We start from the raw sequence: 20,434 nt of genomic DNA, 5'->3' as shown, positions 1-20,434 counted from the left end.
GCCATCCTCCCCTGCCGATCAGCCATAGCTACTGCTAGCCCAGTTTTCGGCCCATGTCCCGCCCCCAGGCAACCCCCGTCATCAACCCTCCTCCTTCTCCACTTTGAAAGTCCCCTCCCCGTCAGCAGTGTTATCCATCTCCCCCCCTCCACCGAAACCTGCCACTCACCCCCCCCCCCCCCCCCAATACATCTTCAGCTCACTCCCCACTGCGCTTCCGCTTCCGTGAACTAGCCGCCCAGCTAGCCTGGCAGCCCCGCCCATGGCACCTAGCATCCTACCCCTCACTGATTCCCCTCCCCCTGCTCTTAGTGCGAACAGTCAAAACAAAGGCAAGAAGTATAAACAAATAAACAATTCCTCCCAAGGTCCGAACACGGAGACCCACCCCTCATCCCTTAACAAAGAACTGTAAACCAGCCTAACCCCAAAAACCAGAAAAATGGAAAAACAAAAGAAACCCGAACACCAAAAACCAAAGTTTTTCATAGTACAGTACATTCACTCCACTTCTGAGCAGCACGGTAGCATAGTGGTTAGCACAGTTGCTCCACAGCTCCAGGGCCCCAAGTTTAATTCCCGGCTTGGGTCACTGTCTGTGCGGAGTCTGCATGGGTTTCCTCTGGGTACTCCGGTTTCCTCCCATAGTCCAAAGATATGCAGGTTAGGTGGATTGGCCATGTTAATTTGCCCTTAGTGTCCAAAAAGATTGGATGGGGTCACTGGTTACGGGGATAGGGTGGAGGTGTGGGCTTGGGTAGGGTGCTCTTTCCAAGGGCTGGTGCAGACTCGATAGGTCAAATGGCCTCCTTCAGCACTGTAAATTCTATGATAATTCTCCTCCATCAAAGTTCAAGGTCCTCCTTCTCCTGCCAGTCCATTCTCTTTCATGAAGTCCACTGCCCCCTCCGCCGAACCAAAGTACAACTCCATTAGTCACCCATAGGCTAGCCAGGTACAGTAATCTGAACTTTACACCCATCTTGCACAGGACTGACAAGTTGAAGCTCGCCCTCTTCTTCACTAGCTCTGTCCCCAGGTCCTGATATACATGGATCTCGACACCTTCCCAGTTGCAACCCCTTGTCTGCCTGGTCCATCCCATGATACATACCTTACCCAGGAATCGATGCAACCGTACCACCATTGTCCTCGGCGCCTCGCCCCCTCGGGCTTGCGCATCAGTGCCCTGTGGGCCCAATCCACCTCCAACAACCGGTCAAACGCACCTTCCCCAAGCAGCTTCTCCAGCATCTTCCCAATATATGCATCAGCATCCGTTCCTTCGCTCCCCTCCGGTAGGCGCACGATTCGGATGTTCTGCCTACGAGAATGGTTCTCCAGGTCCTCCACTTTCTCCAGCAGTCGCTTCTGCTGGTCTCGCATCAGTCCCATCTCCGCTGCCATCGAGGTGGACTGTTCCCCATGCTCCCCGCCAGCTCCTCCAACTTCTGGATAGCCGGTCCTGGGCTGCCAGTCTCGTCTCCACGCGGTCAACTACCGCCTTGATCGAGTCCACCTCCGGTGCCAGGTCCTCCAAACTTTCCTTCCGCTGCGGAGTGAACTTCTCGTTCAAGAAGTTCACCAACTGCTCCATCGACCACTGGGCCGGCAGGGCCAGACCCTGACTCTGGCCATCCGCCATCTCCGCGTGCATTGCTAGCTCCTCACCTGCCTCAGCCAACCGGTTTGCTTTTTTCCAGGCACTTTGGGTCCGTCACTCCATAAACTAGGGGTCACTCTCTTCTGCTCTCACTTCTACAGCTTTTTCCTCCCAAATTTCTGCTACAAACTGGGGTAAAGGCCACAAAAAGGACCACCATGAGCGGGAGCTACCAAATATGCGACCACTCACTCAATGGCTGCCACCGGAAGTCCTAAAAACAGGATGATTGATTGTTCCCGTAACTCCTTCGTTAAATCTCCACTACTGTTTTCAAAATAGTTATGTATATTTTTAATTAGTTCTCATGATTCTTGCCTGAGCCAATAAATTGTCCGGGGCATGGAATTGATTGTATGTGTCATCACAAACAGGGAAAATAGCTGACACAATGCACATTTTCAACTGAGGAATTCTGCACTTGTATCTCGCTCACTTTTGTCTCAGCTGATGCAAAACATCTCTTAAAAATAGAGAGGAGAAACATCCATTTTGGGTTGGGGAAGAAAGAGGAGCAGTGAACAGTGTTTCAATGTCTGTCATAAAAGCACATGAAATCATTAGACCACAATGTTTCTCAGTACAGTACTTGCATCTATTTATGAAACATTTGCTAAATGTATAAAGTTGAGTCGGCTGTCACATTTGTGTTTTTACAATATTCCAATAGTTTCTGTGAAAATGGGAACGGATTCTTTGTAAAGTATTTAACTCTTTATTTTAGCTGTAATTTCTACAAACTTTAAAAATGAAAACCGTGTTCACTTGGTATTTTCCCTTATATGATATGCAATATTGACCTTTGAGATAAGATGAGTATTTCATATACATCTGAAACAATTCAACACAACAATGCCACTGTGGTGGAAGATTGGACATTTCAATATTGAATGCATTCATTGAGGGACCCAGGAAACGTAACCTAGATTGTAGATCATCAGATATAAATTACATAGAGGGATCCACTGTGGGAAAAGTTGAATGCCCTGGCTGTTCAACAACAAAAAAATACTAAATTACTCCTGAGAGATTGTCTTTCTTGGAAATTCAGTATTTCCTGCTGAGTATATATGAAATGGACAGTCATAAAATCCTGTGTCTCATGCCTCTTCAAGGAAACAAAATTGGCAAATATTAGCCACCATCAATTTACAATATTTCTATCTGAAAAATAAGTTATACCCACTGAAGACATAGTTGCACAAATTCCTTACCAAGAAATTACATTTCCCCTTTCAATCCTCTTGTATCAATGTCAGTAAAACTTTTCACATGCGTTCTCACACAGACTAACCTGCTTCTCTCTCTCTCACACACCGGCACACCATACACACAGACACCCATTACTCTCAGATACACATACTTATTCTTTCTCATACACACACTCATACATACTCGAATGCTGCCTCCATAAGATAGCTAAATGCAGAGTTGTGAAACTTTTTTTCCTTGTGCTTTTAAAATTTTAATGGAAATATGTGGTTAAAGTTGAGAAATGTACAAATGTATCCATATTTTAAAAATTCTTATGATGTCCATTATGTCAAGAAAGATTTTTTTACGGCTTTTATGAAATTAGTAGCAAAGGATTTTGGCCTGGGTTATTCTGAATAATTTGCTGGAAGATATATAGCTGCTGGTTTGTAGTCTCCAATTTAGATTGTTGAGAGTGACAAAGTATGACAGATGGAGCTGCTTAAAGATGAGCTTTTAGGGGATTGAGACTTCAGAACAGCTTGATGCTGTTTGAATGGGAAACTAATGAGTTTTTCATGAAATTTAGGTTAAGTAGATTGATGTTGCAGACTCTTAAGCTTGTGTTTGAGTGGTTGAATACATTCTGCCAGCATTGTTTGCAATTACAAATCCAAATGAAATTATATTAATATGATAAAATGGTTCAATCTGTTTGAAATTAAGAAAGCAGCATTAAATATGTAGAGGAATCTGCGTGGCACCAATGTGAAAAAGGAAGAATATATTCACAACTACACTGACTAACCCGGATAACTCCTGAGCAATATAATATCAACCAAGTTTAAGTCTGTCCAATTTTCAAGAATATTTGTAATTTTTCCTACCTTCATCTGCATGTAGTATTCAGTTTGTGATGCATAAATTCTCAGGGGGTGTTAACATTTTTGAAAGAGGAAATTAAATTATTTCCATTTAACACATTCTCCTAGGAATTTAACAAAAGCTATATGTAAATGTTTCTTGTTCAGAATTATTTTATGCTTTCTCAATGTGAAGCACTGTTTTGGGGCTGTATTAGACATGCTGACCCGGTAAACACCTGTTCAGTTGCGATGCGGTCTGTGTCTGGCATGAAATCAGCATTTACACTAAATGCAAATTTCTATACAACTTTGAATAAACATAACTAACATTATGTTGCTTTATACATGAACTGAAACACTAACATTGTTCCTGTTATTTCAGTATGAAAACACATAATGCTGTGTGTAATTTAGACCACCTTAGCCCATCTACTGCTCAAGCCCTGAATCATGCTTTTGTTATCTCCAGACTCTGTTATTTTGATGTTTTCCTGCCTGGCTCCCATGTTCACCCTCTATTTTCCATAACTTTTTCAGTCCCGGGGTCAGCACTTAATCTCTGAAATGGAGAATTCACCCAAAAGCTTTTAAAAGTTGCACTGCACTGCAATTTCTTTGTAACCTTTCTTAAAGTTCACAACATTGTTAAGATCTGCAGAGAAAAAATAACACCCTGCACCGAGTATTTATTACAATGTAAGGGTATATACAGATTTTAAATTACAGTTCTAGGTGGCAGAAGATATTTATGAAATGAAATGTGATTAGTATTTTAATTGTGATCAGCATTTACAATCCGCTACAGTGACCAAAACAATAGTGACCTCTTTGTGCTATTAAAGTATAACGTGAAATATTTGGACTCTGGTAAACTCACTAAAGCTTTGAAAAATTAATCTTCAGTCACCTTGGTTTGCATTGTAAATTTTTTGCCCTTTTCACTTCACCTGAACTGTGCTGGGAGTGTTCTGGTGAGTCATATAACTCGAGCAGTAAAGATGATTTTAAATTAATAGTGGAGGCAAGGGAGCAAATGAAGGAAGATGTGATAAATGCAAGAGAGTGGACAAGACAAGGGAGCAAGGTAAGGGGATTTTCACAGTAACTTCATTGCACTGTTGATGTAAACCTACTTGTTACACTGTTGAAGATTGTTATTATTATGCTAATCAGTGTGGTCGGAAAGGCCAAAGGATACAAATTTACCAGCAGATAATCAGAGCATGACAGGAAGGACCAGGGGATACAAATTTACCAGCAGATAAGGCTAGAGGTTGGGAAATCATAAAAAGACAGAACTAAAGGCTCTCTATCAGAATGCACATAGTATTTGCAACAAAAGGGATGAATTGTCAGCTCAAACAGAAATAAATCTGTATGATCTGTTGGTCGTTATAGAAACATGGTTGCAAAATAACAAAGGCTGAAATCTGAATATGTGGCAATCCGAAAGAACAAGAGGTGGGTTAGCTCTGTTGATTAAGGATGACATTAGAGCTGATCTAAACATCAAGATGCAGAATCAGCTTGAGTAGCGATAAGAAAAAGCAACGGTAAGCAGTCACTTGGAGTAGTTTATAGGTCTCCTAACATTAACTAAATTGTAGGACAGGGTATACAGGAAGAAATAATGAAAACTTTGAGAAACAATAATCATGCAGGATTTTAATCTACATATAGGTTAGATGAATCAGATCGTCAAAGGTAACCTGGAAGATTAATTTATAGTGTGTTTTGGGGACCGGGCAGCATGGTCTAAAACTAACCAGAGAGCAGGCCATTCTAGACCTGGCACCGTGCAATGATTCAGGATTAAATAAAGGCATAGTAAATGAACTGACCCTTGGTAGTAGTGATCATAACATGATTGATTTTCATATTCTGGTTGAGGGAGAGAAGAGTGTATCTAAGACTTAAACAATGGCAATTGTATGAAGACAGGGCTGACTAAAGTAAACTGGGAAGTTAGGTTAACACTATAAGATATAGGAGCAGAATCAGGCCGTTTGGGCCATCAAGTCTGCTCCTCCATTCATTAAATTTTTTTTTTAGAGTAACCAATTATATTTTCTCCAATTAAGGGGCAATTTAGCATGGCCAATCCACATAACTTGCACATTTTTGGGTTGTGGGGGTGAAACCCACGCAGACACTGAGAGAATGTGCAAACTCCACACGGACAGTGACCCAGGGCCAAGATTCGAACCCGGGTCCTCAGTGCTAACCACTGTGCCACGTGCTGCCCCTGCTCCTCCATTCATAAGACCATGAGATATAGGATCAGAATTAGGCCATTCAGCCCATTGAGTCTGCTCCACCATTCAATCATGGCTGATATGTTTCTCAACCCCATTCTCCTGCCTTCTCCCCATAACCCCTGATTCCTCTATTAATCAAGAACCTATCTATCTCTGTCTTAAAGACACTCGGTGATCTGGCCTCCACAGCTTTCTGCAGCAAGAAGTTCCACAGAGTCACCACCCTGTGGCTGAAGAAATTTGTCCTCATCTCAGTTTTAAAGAATCAATTCTTCAGTCTGAGGCTGTGCCCTCGGGTTCTAGTTTTTCCTACTAGTGGAAACATCCTCTCCACATCCACTTTACCTAGGTCTCCCAGTACCCTGTAAGTTTCAATTAGATACCCCCTCAATCCTTCTAATGGAACGAGGAGGACAAGGCCAGTTAAAACAGCGGGAAAAGGGAGAGCAGCTTCTGAGTGAGAAACAGTACAGAGCGAGGTGGACCCTGAATCCTCAACCGCTCCTCATACGACAAGCTCTTCATTCCAGGGATCATTCTTGTGAATCTCCACTGGGCCCTTTGCAAGGCCAGCACATCCTTCCTTAGATACGGGGCCCAAAACTGCTCACAATACTCCAAATGAGGTCTGACCAGAACCTTATACAACCTCAAGTACATCCCTGCTCCAGTGTTCTAGCCCTCTCTACATGAATGCTAACATTGCATTTGCCTTCCAAACTGTCGACTGAACCTGCACGTTAAGCTTAAGAGAATCTTGAAGTAGGAGTCCTAAATCCCTTTGTGCTTCTGATTTTCTGAGCCTTTTCCCATTTAGAAAATAGTATATGCCTCCAATCTACCTTCTCCTCACTTTAAAGCTGCTCTCCCTTTTCCCGCTGTTTTAGCTGGCCGGATGCACCTCGCTCTGTGCTGTTTCTCACTCTGAAGTTCCTCTCCCTTTTCCCGCTGTTTTAACTGGCCGGATCCACCTCGCTCCGTGCTGTTTCCCACTTGAAGCTGCTCTCCCTTTTCCCGCTGTTTTAACTGGCCGGATCCACCTCGCTCCGTGCTGTTTCCCACTTGAAGCTGCTCTCCCTTTTCCCACTGTGTTTTTAAAAATAAATTCAGAGTACTCAATTATTTATTTTCCAATTTTGGGGGCAATTTAGCCTGGCCAATCCACCTGTACTGCACATCTTTGGGTTGTGGGGGTGAAACCCATGCAGACATGGGGAGAATACACAAACTCCACACGGACAGTGATCCAGGTCCTAGATTTGAACCCAGGTCCTCAGCGCCGCAGTCCCAGTGCCACATGCCGCCTCTCTCCACGCTGTTTCTCCTCACTCTGAAGCTGCTCTCCCTTGTCCCGCTATTTTGTTTTTTAAAAATTACTTTTTCTGAGTTACAAAGCCAGAGTGTGGACAGGGGCGAACCCATAATCCAGCTCCTCACCTGCTCGAAAAACCAATTCAAATTGAATCCAATTCATGGTCCCCACAAGAGAGACATACCAAATCTTAGCCAAAAGGCCGAGAAGATGGCTGTTTTAACTGGCCGGGTCCACCTCACTCCGTGCGGTTTCCCTCACCCTGAAGCTGCTCTCCCCTTTCCCTCTGTTTTAACTGGCAGGATCCACCTCCCTTGGTGTTGTTTCTCACTTTGAAGCTGCTCTCCCTTTTCCCGCTGGTTTAACTGGCCGGGTCCACCTCGCTCAGTGCTGTTTCCCCACTCAGTTCAGTTAAGGGACAGTTCAGTAACGATGCAGTAAACATTTGAGGAGATAGTTCATAACACTCATGAAAGATGTATTCCAATGATTAAGAGAAACCCAATAGGATGGACCAGTGACAATACCACTGCACACTGCCTCCCCTACTATTATACTGTTAACTGGTTTAAATATGCTTTGTCTTGTATGGTGCAAGACATGCATTCAGTGATGGGGAATATTTGCATGATTTTATTTTTTTTCAAAACACCTGAATATGCACTGATGAACAAAGATTGGGATCATAGAATGGTTACAGCACAGAAGGAAGCCATTCAGCCTGACATTTCCATGCCAGCTCTCTGGAAGAGCTCATTTTTTCTTTAGATAATTATCCAATTCCCTTTTCATAGCCACAGTGAATCTGTCTCCACCACACTTTCAGGGATGGTGGCTTTAATAACATAGATATTAGAAACAGTAGTTCTGAGATTATAGAAATTGTAGTTTTAGAAGAAATGCTACAGCTGTGGTTTCCTAGCAATAAAGTCTCTGTCCCAAGTTCCTGGAATTCTGCAGCCCTTGCTGAAGATAACAAAGGCACAGGATGGTCAATTGTCTATTGTTTGCAGAGGGGTGCTATCTACATCACAACTCCTTCAGGCACAGGCCTTCACATAGACACTTCCGTTCTCAACTAGGGGGTTTGTGAGAAGGCCTAAAGGGACCATCAATAATAACAAATAAATGACTTCCGGTGGCGGCTATGAAGGAGTAGGTCGCACATTTGGTGGCTCCCGCTCGGGTCAGACCTTTGGACCTTTTCCCCCAATTTTTTACCGGACTTGATTTGGAAAATTATGGTAGAGGCAATTGTTGATTAGATTCCCACATCGGTGCATGGAGAGGCGGACTAGAAGTGCTCGCAAAGGAAGAAACAGACAAACAGAAGGCTTGGGCTGAAGCTGCAGCGGGAGAAAGCATGGCGGAGGACCGGACCTCTGGCTTGTTGATCCAGCGGTCGACGGAGCAGCTAATGCAGTTTATTCAGGAGGGCTTCGCCAAGCAGAAACAGGAATGTTTGGACCCGATTTAAAGAATCAGTTGCGCGGCTGGAGCGTAGATTGGATGCCCAAGATCGGGCGATCCAGAAAGTAGAGAAGGCGCTGGCTGAGCAGGAGGAACATCAAACTGCGGTGGAGTTGGAGGTGGGATGATGCTGAGAGACCAGCAGAAAAGGCTCCTGGAGAAGGTGGAGGATCTAGAGAATAGGTCCCGCCGGCAGAATCTGAGAATTGTCGGTCTCCCGGAGGGGTCCGAAGGAGCGGACACTGGGGCATACATAGCGGGCATGTTCGAGAAGCTGCTGGGGGATGTGGCATTCTCCCAGCCCTTGGAGGTGGACAGGGCTCACAGAGCGCTCGTGAGGAAGCCGCGAGTGAGCCCCCCCCCCCCCCCCCCCCAACCCCCCCAGGGCAATGGTGGTGAGATTCCACAGGGACTTGGACAAGGAGCGCATTTTACAGTGGGCCAGGCAGATACGGAGTTGTAAATGGGTGAACCGTATCCTGCGGATCTATCAGGACCTGAGTGCAGAGGTGGCCAGGAGAAGAGCAGGATTCAATCACAAAGTCGACCCTTTTTAAGAAAAAGGTGAAGTTTGGACTGCTGTATCCGTCCTGTCTCTGGGTCATGTATGAGGAGCAACATTTTTATTTCAAGTCGCCTGAGGAAGCGAAGGACTTCGCGAAAAGGAAAGGACTGGTAGCGGACTGAGGACTTTGAACTTTGCTGCAACTTTCACGTTTTAAAAAAATTCTTGTTTTTTGGACATATTTGTAATGCCTTCTGTATTGCTTTGGGGGCAGTTGCAGAGCTGAGTGAGTTAAAGTTTACATTTGCACTGATGGGGGTTGGAGGTGTGTTTGTTAGATGTTGGATCTTCTGTTTGATCTTTTCTTTGTTTATCGTTTTTAAAAACTTTTTCTAGGGCAATTTGTGCTGGGACTGGTTTTTCGTTTGAATATGTCTGTATTAGCAGGTGTGAGGGTGGGGAGGAAACAATAGGTGGGAATATGTAAGGCGCCATGGGCAGGAGTCACCAAGCTAGCTGGGCGGGCTAGCTCACGGAAACACAGTGGGGGGTGAACAGATGTTAGGCTTATCGAAGGGGTCAATTTACATTGTGCTGTTACTAGGGGAGGGGAAATGTTCTGCTGACGAGGGAGTGTTTTTGCTGAGGGACAGAGAGGAGGTCCGGGTCGGAGGCTGCCTGGGGGCGGGCCGGTGGAGGTGTGGGGCGTGGGCTGGAGAAAGGTGATGGCTGATCGGCGAAGGGGTGGGGGCGATGAGCCCCCCAACTAGGCTGATCACCTGGAATGTACGAGGGCTAAATGGGCCGGTTAAGTGGGCATGCGTGTTCGCGCATCTGAGAGGACTGAAGGCAGACGTGATAATGCTACAGGAGACGCACCTTGGAGTAGCTGATCTGATCAGATTAAGGAAGGGATGGGTCAGACAGGTTTTTCACTCGGGTCTGGACTCGAAGACCAGAGGGGTCGCGATCCTGATTAATAAGCGAGTGGTGTTCGAGGCGGGAACAATAGTTACGGATGTGGGAGGCCGGTACATTATGGCCAGTGGGAAATTGGAGGGGGTGCAGGTGGTACTAGTAAATGTGTATGTGCCAAATTGGGATGATGTGGAGTTTATAAAGAGGATGCTGGGGAAGATACCGGACCTAGATTCGCATAAGTTGGTCATGGGAGGGGACTTCACAGTTATTGACCCTCGTTTAGACCGGTCGAGCTCAAAGATGGGCAGGGTGCCAACAATGGCAAAGGAGCTAAAGGGGTTCATGGAGCAGATAGGTGGGGGGATGGACCCATGGAAATTTGGGCAGCTGAGAGTGAAGGAATTCTCCTTCTACTCACACGTGGATAAAGTATACTCCCAGATTGATTTTTTTATTTTGAACAGGGCTCCACTGACGAGGGTGGTGGACACGGGGTACTCGGCGATCACAATCGCCCATCATGCCCCGCACTGGGTTGGCCTACAGGTTAGTAATGAAGTGGGAAATGGTTCAAAAGGGCACTTGGCACAGAAGATGGCTGCCTGACACACAAGATGGAGACACAGAGAATAAAGCAGACATAACTGATGCCTGGAGTCCAGCAGGGTGCCAGTAGGACAGATAGGAACAGATCCAGGACAAAGGAAGATTAAGAAATACATAAATGCAGGACACCACTTGAATAAAGCTGACTTCAGCCAAGGTGTACACAATGATATGCTAATACGAATGTCTTGGGCCATTTCGTAAAACAAAGGGACAATAAACCTCTTTGACTGTGGCCATGTGTAAATGGCAAAATGCTTACAAATAGCGATGTACAATCTATGAAATGTTTAAAGATAACAAGGTGATAATTGTTTTGTATCTGGGCGCATTGTAAACCCAAAGTATAAAATGAATGACTGCCATTCAAACCGGGAGAAAGGCTGGCTACTGTACCGCGGGGTACATACGCTTTCTCCCGAAGCTTCATGTAACAATAAAACTGCATTTATGCCGGTTGCGGCCATGCCTGGATAGGTCGCACGTTCGGCAGCTCCCGCCGGGAACGGACTTTTGGGCTCTCTAGAGGGGCCCCAACGGCACTTGTTCGACGGCTTCCAATGTGGGAAGGTGACAGCAAGGTCCCCCCGACAGTATATGGATTGGACCAGGAGTGGAGCGGTGAAAAAAGGGATCTTGGAACAGCGAAAAGTGAGAGGGAGAAAAAGCAAGATTGCGGCGGAGACCAAGCAGCATGGGCGCAGTGGTCACAGGAGCAGCAGGGGCTTCTTAAACGCTGCTTTGAGGAGCTGAAAACCGAAATGCTGGCGCCAATGAAGGTGGCGATTGACAAGCTAGTGGAGACCCAGAAGGCCCAAGGGGCGGCAATCCGAGAGGTGCGGCAAAAAGCCTCGGGGAACGAGGACGAGATCTTGGGCCTGGCGGTGAAGGTGGAGGCACACGAGGCGCTGCACAAGAGGTGGGTGGAAAGATTTGAGGACCTGGAGAATAGGTCGAGGAGGAAGAATCTTCGGATTCTGGGTCTCCCTGAAGGAGTGATGGGACCCGATGCCGGGGCATATGCGAGCATGATGCTCAATTCGCTGATGGGCGCAGGAGCCTTCCCGAGGCCCCTGGAGCTAGATATGGGCTCATCGGGTCCTAGCAAGGAGACCCAAGGCCAACGAGCCACCAAGGGCTGTAGTGGTGAGGTTTCACCGCTTTATGAACAGAGAGTGTTTCTTGAGATGGGCCAAGAAAGAGCAGAGCAGCAGGTGGGAGAACATGGAGATCCGAATCTACCAGGACTGGAGTGCAGAGGTGGCCAAGAAGAGAGCTGGCTTTAATCAGGCTAAGGCGGTGCTCCATCGGAAGGGGGTGAAGTTCGGTATGCTGCAGCCAGCGCGATTGTGGGTCACATTTCAGGATCGGCACCACTAGTTCGAAACGCCTGAGGAGGCTTGGAGCTTTATACAAACTGAAACGTTGGACTCAAATTGAGGGTTTGTTGTTGTGGGGGGGATGTTTGCTGTATATATGGTTTTAACTACGTGTAGGGAATGTTCCCTTGGTTGGGTGCTGGATGGGGATGGGTGAAGGGATTTGATGGGGAGGCTGTGGGAGAGTGTGGGCGTCGGTGTTGGAGGGAGGGGAGGCCCGGGGATGGGGAATTGAGGTAAGGCCGCAAAAGGAGCTGCGCCAGAGGGGGCGGGCCGGCTCAGAAAAGCGCGGGCTTTTTCCCGCGCCAGGGAAAGATGGAGGAGGGGGGGGGGGGGGGGGGGTGCTGGAGAGGAGCGCACACTGACTGCCGGGGAGGAGGGGGAGGGGGGATTCCCACACTGGTGTTGGACCCAGCATTAGATCGTTCCAGATCTAGGACGGGGAAGAGGCCGGCTGCGGCCAAGGTGCTCAGGGGGTTTATGGATCAGATGGGGGAGTAGATCCGTGGAGATTTGCCAGGCCTTTGGCCAGAGAATTTTCTTTTTTCTCCCATGTACATAAGACCTACTCCCGGATAGATTTTTTTTGTTCTGGGCAGGGCATTGATCCCAAAAGTGGAGGGAACGGAATATTCGGCCATTTCCATTTCAGACCACGCATTGGGTGGAACTAGAGCTGGGGGAGGAGAGGGACCAACGCCCGTCGTGGCGGTTGGATGTGGGGACTGCTGGCAGACGAAGTGTGTGCGGGGGTGCATCGAAAGGTATCTGGAGGCCAACGACAATGGGGAGGTGCAGGTGGGAGTAGTATGGGAGGCGCTGAAGGCGGTGGTCAGGGGAGAGTTAATCTCCATCAGGGCTCATACGGAGAAGAGAGAGGGCAGGGAGAGGTTACTGGGGGAGATTTTAAGGGTGGACAGGAGATATGCAGAGGCCCCTGATGAGTGACTACTCAGGGAGAGACGAAGTCTCCAGACGGAGTTCGACCTGTTGACCACGGGGAAGGCAGAGGCACAGTGGAGGAAGGCACAGGGGGCGATGTATGAATATAGGGAGAAGGCGAGTCGGATGCTGGCACATTAGCTCCGTAAGAGGATGGCAGCGAGGGAAATAGGTTGAGTCAAGGATGGCAGGGGAACTACGGTGGGGTGAAAGTGAATGAGGCATTCAAGGCCTTTTACGAGGAGCTGTATAGGTCCCAGCCCGCAGGGGGAAAAGAGGGGATGTGGCGATTCTTGGACCAACTGAGGTTCCCGAGGGTGGAGGAGCAGGAGGTGGCTGGTTTGGGAGCGCCAATTGGGGTGGAGGAGCTGGTTAAAGGACTGGGGAGCATGCAGGCAGGGAAGGCCCCAGGGCCGGATGGGTTCCCGGTGGAGTTCTATAGGAGGTATGTAGACCGGTTAGCCCCGTTGCTGGTAAGGATCTTCAATGAAGCAAGGGAGGAGGGGGACAATGTCGGAGGCGACGATCTCTTTGATCCTGAAGCGGGATATGGACCCACTGCAATGCGGGTCGTATAGACCGATCTCGCTCCTCAACGTAGATGCTAAGTTGGCTACGAGGATTGAGGACTGTGTCCCGGGGTGATTCACGAGGACCAGACGGGATTTGTAAAGGGTAGGCAGCTAAATACCAATGTGCGAAGGCTCCTAAATGTGATGATGATGCCATCGGTGGAGGGAGAAGCGGAGGTAGTGGCAGCTATGGACGCGGAGAAGGCCTTCGACCGGGTGGAGTGGGAGTATGTTTGGGAAGTGTTGCGGAGGTTTGGGTTCGGGGTGGGGTTTATCAGCTGGGTCCGGCTGCTATATAGAGTGTGGCTACGAATCGGCGGAGGTCGGAGTACTTTCGGCTGTACCGAGGGACGAGGCAGGGGTGCTCCCTGTCCCCCTTGTTGTTTGCATTGGCAATCGAGCCTTTGGCCATGGCACTAAGGGAGTCCAGGAAATGGAGGGGATTGGTCCGAGGGGAAGAGGAACATCGGGTGTCGCTGTCTGCGGACGACCTGTTGCTGTATGTGGCAGATCCAGTGGAGGGGATGGTGGAGGTCATGCGGATCCTAAGGGAGTTTGGGGACTTCTCAGGCTATAAGCTCAACGTAGGGAAAAGTGAGCTCTTTGTGGTGCATTCAGGGGACCAGGGAAGGGGGATAGATGACCTACCATTGAAGAGGGCGGAAAGGAACTTTCACTACTTGGGGATCCAGGTGGCTGGGAGTTGGGGGGGCCCTGCACAAGCACAATTTGACGCGGCTGGTGGAGCAGATGGAGGAGGATTTGAAAAGATGGGATGTGCTGCCACTCTCGCTAGCGGGCAGGGTACAGTCGGTTAAAATGATGGTCCTCCCGAGGTTTCTCTTGTGTTCCAGTGCCTTCCCATTATGATTACCAAGGCCTTTTTTAAACGGGTAGGTAGGAGCATCATGGGTTTTGTGTGGGCAAATAAGACCCCGAGGGTAAAGAGGGTGTTTCTGGAGCGTAGCAGGGACAGGGAGGGCTGGCGCTGCCGAATCTGCGCGGCTATTATTGGGCAGCCAATGTGGCGATGCTCCGTAAGTGGGTAATAGAGGGAGAGGGGACGACGTGGAAGAGGTTGGAGATGGCGTCCTGCAGGGGCACGAGCCTGAGGGCCTGGCGACGGCACCGCTGCCACTCTCGCCAACGAGGTGCACCACGGGTCCGGTGGTGGCGGCAACGTTAAAGATCTGGGGGCAGTGGAGACGGCATAGGGGCGAGGTGGGAGCCTCGGTTTGGTCCCCGATTCGGGAGAACCACCGGTTTGTCCCGGGAAGGATGGATGGGGGGTTTCGGAGCTGGCATCGGGCAGGGATTAGAAGAATGGGGGACCTGTTTATAAATGGGACGTTTGCGAGCCTAGGGGCGCTGGAGGAGAAGTTTGGATTACCCCCGGGAAATGCGTTTAGGTATATGCAAGTGAGGGCGTTTGTGAGGCGGCAGGTGAGGGAATTCCCGTTGCTCCCGGCACAGGGGATTCCGGACAGGGTGATTTTGGGTGAATGGGTCGGAGAAGGAAATGTTTCGGCGATCTATCAGGAGATGAAAGAAGAGAAGGAGGCCTCTGTAGAGGAGTTAAAGGGCAAGTGGGAGGAGGAGCTTGGGGAGGAGATAGATAAGGGTCTGTGGGCTGATGCCCTGAGTAGGGTTAATTCCTCTTCCTCTTGCGCCAGGCTCAGCCTAATACAATTTAAGGTTACTAACAGAGCGCACATGACAGGAGCGAGGTTGAGTAGGTTCTTTGGGATGGAGGACAGGTGTGGGAGGTGCTCGGGAGGCCCGGCGAATCACGTCCACATGTTCTGGTCGTGCCCGGCACTGAATTTGTTCTGGAGGGGTTTCGCGAGGACTATGTCCAAGGTGGTGAAAGTCCAGGTCAAGCCGAGCTGGGGGTTGGCACTATTTGGGGTAACGGACGAGCCGGGAGTGCAGGAGGCGAAAGAGGCCGGTATCCTGGCCTTTGCGTCCCTGGTAGCCCGGCGGAGGATCTTGCTATTATGGAAGGACGCAAAGCCCCCCAGTGTGGAAGCCTGGATAAATGACATGGCAGGGTTCATCAAGCTGGAGAGGATAAAGTTTGCCTTGAGAGGGTCTGTGCAGGGGCTCTTCAGGCGGTGGCAACCATTCCTAGACTATCTCGCGGAGCGTTAGCAGGAGGTCAGCAGCCGTCCAAGGGGGGGAGGGGGGGGTCTCTTTCGGGAGGTGTATCTGGGTGGGTGGGGGGGCTTCCCCAAGGGTACCTTTGAATGTCATATGGGGGGGTTACTATATACGGGGGAAACCCAATGTATAAGTTTTGTATTATTTTTGATTGTTGTGTTTGTGTTCTTTTTTCTTTTTGTTATGGGGGGGGGGGGTTGTTAAAAATTTTGTTGGAAAAATCTGAATAAACATTTTTTTTTTAAAACTGCATTTATCTGATCACAGCAAGTCTGACTCTTGAAGTGGTTGATTTTTCCCACAACAGTAAAGACGGTAACCAGCGCCTGCCCTGAAGACTAGACTTGTGGCTTTTAGCTGACGGAGAGGTGTGCAGGCGGCTGAGGAAATGTATTCAGAACTACCTGGAAGTCAACGACACGGGGGAAGTTTTGGTGGTCTGGGAGGCATTGAAGGCGGTGGTTAGAGGGGAGCTGATCTCGAAACGGGCCCACAGGGAGAAGGTAGACCGGGCAGAGACGGACCGACTGATAAAGGAGATATTACAGGTCGATAGAAGGTATGCGGAGACCCCAGAGGCGGGGCATTTAAGGGAACAGCGGAGGCTACAGGCGGAGTTTGGCTTGTTAACTACAGGGAGGGCGGTAGAGCAGCTGAGAAAGGCAAGGGAGGGCGATTTACGAGCATGGAGAGAAGGCTTGTGCGGCAGCTTAGAAAGGGGGATGCAGCCAGGGAGATATGGCAAGTAAAGGAGGGGGCAAGTAAAGGAGGGGGCCAGCTGGGCCGGAGGAGATGAGGCACTTCCTTGGGGGGGGCTGAATTTCCCGAAGGTGGACGGGGGGCTGTAGAAGGTCTGGGGATCATGTTGGAAGAGATAGCGGAGGGTCTGAAGGCCATGCAGTTGGGTAAAGCCCCGGGGCCGGACGGTACCCAGTGGAGTTGTATAAAACGTTCTCTGGGATATTGGGGCTGCTGTTGATGAGGACATTGAATGAGGCGAGGGAGCGTAGGGTGCTTCCCCCGACGATGTCACAGGCCACGATTTCATTGATCCTGAAGCGGGACAAGGACCCGGAGCTGTGTGGATCCTACAGGCCGATATCCCGATTGAATGTGGACGCCAAACTGCTGGCCAAAATCTTGTCCTCTAGGATTGAGGATTGTGTTCCAGACATTATTGGGGAGGACCAGACGGGGTTTGTTAAGGGGAGGCAGTTGGTGGCCAATGTAAGAAGGTTGTTAAACGTGATCGTGATGCCCACGGAAGGTAGGGAGGTGAAGGTAGTGGTCGCAATGGACACAGAGAAGGCCTTTGATCAAGTAGAATGGGAATATCTGTGGGAGGTATAACATAGATTTTACAGAGGCCATTCGGCCCATCGAGACTGCACCAGCTCTTGGAAAGAGCACCCAACCCAAGGTCAACACTTCCACCCTATCCCCATAACCCAGTAACCCCACCCAACACTAAGAGCAATTTTGGACACTAAGGGCAATTTATCATGGCTAATCCACCTAACCTACACATCTTTGGACTGTGGGAGGAAACCGGAGCACCCGGAGGAAACCCACGCACACATGGGGAGGATGTGCAAACTTCGCACAGACTGTGACCCAAGCCGGAATCGAACTTGGGACCCTGGAGCTGTGAAGCAATTGCGCTATCAACAATGCTACCGTGCTGCCCCCTGGGACGGTTGGGATTTGGGCGGGCTTTATTGACTGGGTCAGGTTGTTGTCAGGTTGTTGTATCAGGCTCCTGTGGCGAGCGTACGGACGAATAGGACAACATCGGACTATTTTAGGCTGCACCGGGGGACGAGACAGATGCCCCCTCTCCCCACTGCTGTTTGCGCTGGCCATAGAGCCGCTGGCAATTGCGCTGAGAGCCTCAAGGGGCTGGTCCGGGGGGGAGTGGAACACAGAGTCTCGCTTTACGCGGACGACCTGCTCCTGTATGTATCGGACCCATTAGAGGGGCTGGAAGAAATTGTGAGGATTCTGCGGGAATTTGGCCGGTTTTCGGGGTATAAACTAAATATGGGGAAAAGTGAGATGTTCACGGTCCAGGCAAGGGGGCTGGAGAGGCGACTGGGGGAACTGATGTTTAGAGTGGTAGGGGGAAGCTTTCGGTACCTAGGCATCCAGGTGGCGCGGGAATGGGAACGGTTGCACAAGCTAAATCTGGCCCAACTAGTAGACCAAATGAAGGACGAATTTCGGAGGTGGGACGCGCTCCCGTTGTCACTAGCTGGGAGGGTGCAGACAGTGAAAATGACGGTCCTCCCGAGAATATAGCCATGATGAGGAAGTGGGTGGTGGGGAGAGGATCGATATGGGAGCGTATGGAGGTGGCTTCATGTAAGGGCACCAGCTTGGGGGCGTTGGTAACAGTGCCTCTGCCGTTCCCGCCGGCAAGGTACTCCACCAGCCCCGTGGTGGTGGCGGCCCTGAGGGTCTGGGGGCAATGAAGGAGACATGTGGGAGCGGAGGGAGCATCGGTGTGATCTCCAATTTGTAATAATCACCGGTTCGCCCCGGGAAAGATGGATGGAGGGTTTCGGAGATGGCAGACAGCAGGGATTGAGAGGATGGGGGATATGTTTATAGAGGGGAGCCTTCCTAGCGTGAGGGAGCTGGAGGAGAAATTTGGATTGGCAAGGGGAAACAAATTTCCTGCACAGGCAGGTTTCAACCTTCCCACTCCTACCACCAAGGGGGATACAGGACAGGGTAGTTTCTAGGGTGTGGGTGGGAGAAGGGAGGGTCTCTGACATTTACAAGGAAGTCATGGGGTCAGAGGGGACGCAGACTGAGGAGCTGAAGTGGAAGTGGGAAGAGGAGTTGGGAGGAGAAATAGAGGATGGTCTCTGGGCGGACGCGTTCAGTAGAGTCAACGCGTCCACAACATGTGCCAGGCTCAGCCTGATACAATTCAAGGTCATTCACCGGGCTCGCATGACAGTGGCTCGGATAAGCAGGTTCTGTGGGGTAGAAGGCAAGGTGTGCGGGAGGGCCAGCGAACCATGTCCACATGTTCTGGACACGCCCAAAGCTTAGGGGATCCTGGCAGTGGTTTGCAGATGTCATGTCCACGGTGTTAAAAATAAGGGTGGCACTGAGTCCAGAGGTGGCGATTTTTGGAGTGTCGGAAGATCTGGGAATCCAGGAGGAGAAAGAGGCAAATGTTCTGGCCTTTGTTTCCCTGGTAGCCCAGAGACGGATATTATTAGCTTGGAGGGGCTCAAAGCCCCCGAAGTCGGAGACCTGGCTGTCTGACATGGCTAGCTGTCTCTGTCTGGAGAAAATCAAGTTCGCCTTCAGAGGGTCAATGTTAGGGTTCGCCCGGAGGTGGCAACCGTTCGTCGACTTCTTTGCGGAAAATTAACCATTAACAGAAGGGGGGGGGGGGGGTAGTTAGCTTAGTTTAGAGTAGGGGGTTAGTAAAGGTGGGACCTGTAAGGGAGGAAGACGGCTTTTGGCACTATGTATATAAATTCATGTACATTGTTTATTTTGTTGTTGTTGTAAAATCATAAATACCTCAATAAAATGTTTATCAAAAAAAAAAAATGGATGTTTAGAAACAAATACAATTTATACCCATAAATTAGTTACTTCCTACCTGGAAGAAATACCTATGTTTGACTGAATAAGTTTGACCACCTAAATTGGGGCAACTACATTCTGAAGGTAATTTGCCCTCTGAAGTGTTTCGAGATGTCGAGCTACATGAAAAGGTGCTTACTACTGCTTATCACAGAATCGCTACAGTGCATAAGGAGACCATTCGGCCCATTGAGTCTGCACTGATCCTTCGGTTTGGGCGGCACGGTAGCACAGTGGTGAGCACTGTTGCTTCACAGCTCCAGGGTCCCATGTTCGATTCCCCGCTTATGAGGAGTCTACACTTCTCCCCATGTCTGCGTGGATTTCCTCCGGGTGCTCCGGTTTCTTCCCACAAATCCCGAAAGACGTGCTGTTAGGTAATTTGGACATTCTGAATTCTCCCTCAGTGTACCCGAACAGGTGCCGGAATGAGGCGACTGGGGGCTTTTCACAGTACCTTCATTGCAGTGTTAATGTAAGTCTACTTGTGACAATAAAGATTATTATTATGAAAGAGCACCCCACATAAGCTCAATCCCCCGCACTATTCCTGCACCCCATCCTAAAGGGCAATTTAGCATGATCAATCTACCTGGACTGTAGGAGGAACCCAGAGGAAATCCACGCAGACATGGGAGAATGTGCAAGCTCCACACAGACACTCACCCATGTCGGAATCAAACCCGGGTCCCTGGTGCTGTGAGGCAGCAGTGATAACCACTGTGCCACCATGCGCCCAAAAAATGATGTTTAAACACAATTTCAACTGGACAGAGACTTTCACATGACAATAAGCCATGACAGAGGGAGGTGAAGGTACCATTACGAGTGTTAGTCACCTGACATAATTTCCTAGATCTTCCTCTGCCTTATGGTGAGTTAGGGGTGGAGAGGTGGGTGGAGTAGAATTTGTTACATGCAATTGGTAAAATTTATAGCAAGATCACAAAACATTACTTCAGTCTTAGCATTTGTGC

At 49.2% G+C, this 20,434-nt stretch overlaps 1 protein-coding gene across 6 annotated transcripts in view; it reads left to right on the top strand.

The window, feature by feature from the left end:
• osbpl9 (oxysterol binding protein-like 9) overlaps positions 1-20,434 on the top strand; it is a 353,537-nt gene that overhangs the window by 290,802 nt on the left and 42,301 nt on the right. The gene's annotated exons all lie outside the window — the stretch shown is intronic.

Source organism: Scyliorhinus torazame, chromosome 7 (genome assembly GCF_047496885.1).
Source record: "Scyliorhinus torazame isolate Kashiwa2021f chromosome 7, sScyTor2.1, whole genome shotgun sequence".
In the NCBI taxonomy this organism is placed as follows: domain Eukaryota; kingdom Metazoa; phylum Chordata; class Chondrichthyes; order Carcharhiniformes; family Scyliorhinidae; genus Scyliorhinus; species Scyliorhinus torazame.
Note: the sequence above shows the minus strand (reverse complement) of the source record. Positions and strands in the feature narration are given on the sequence as shown.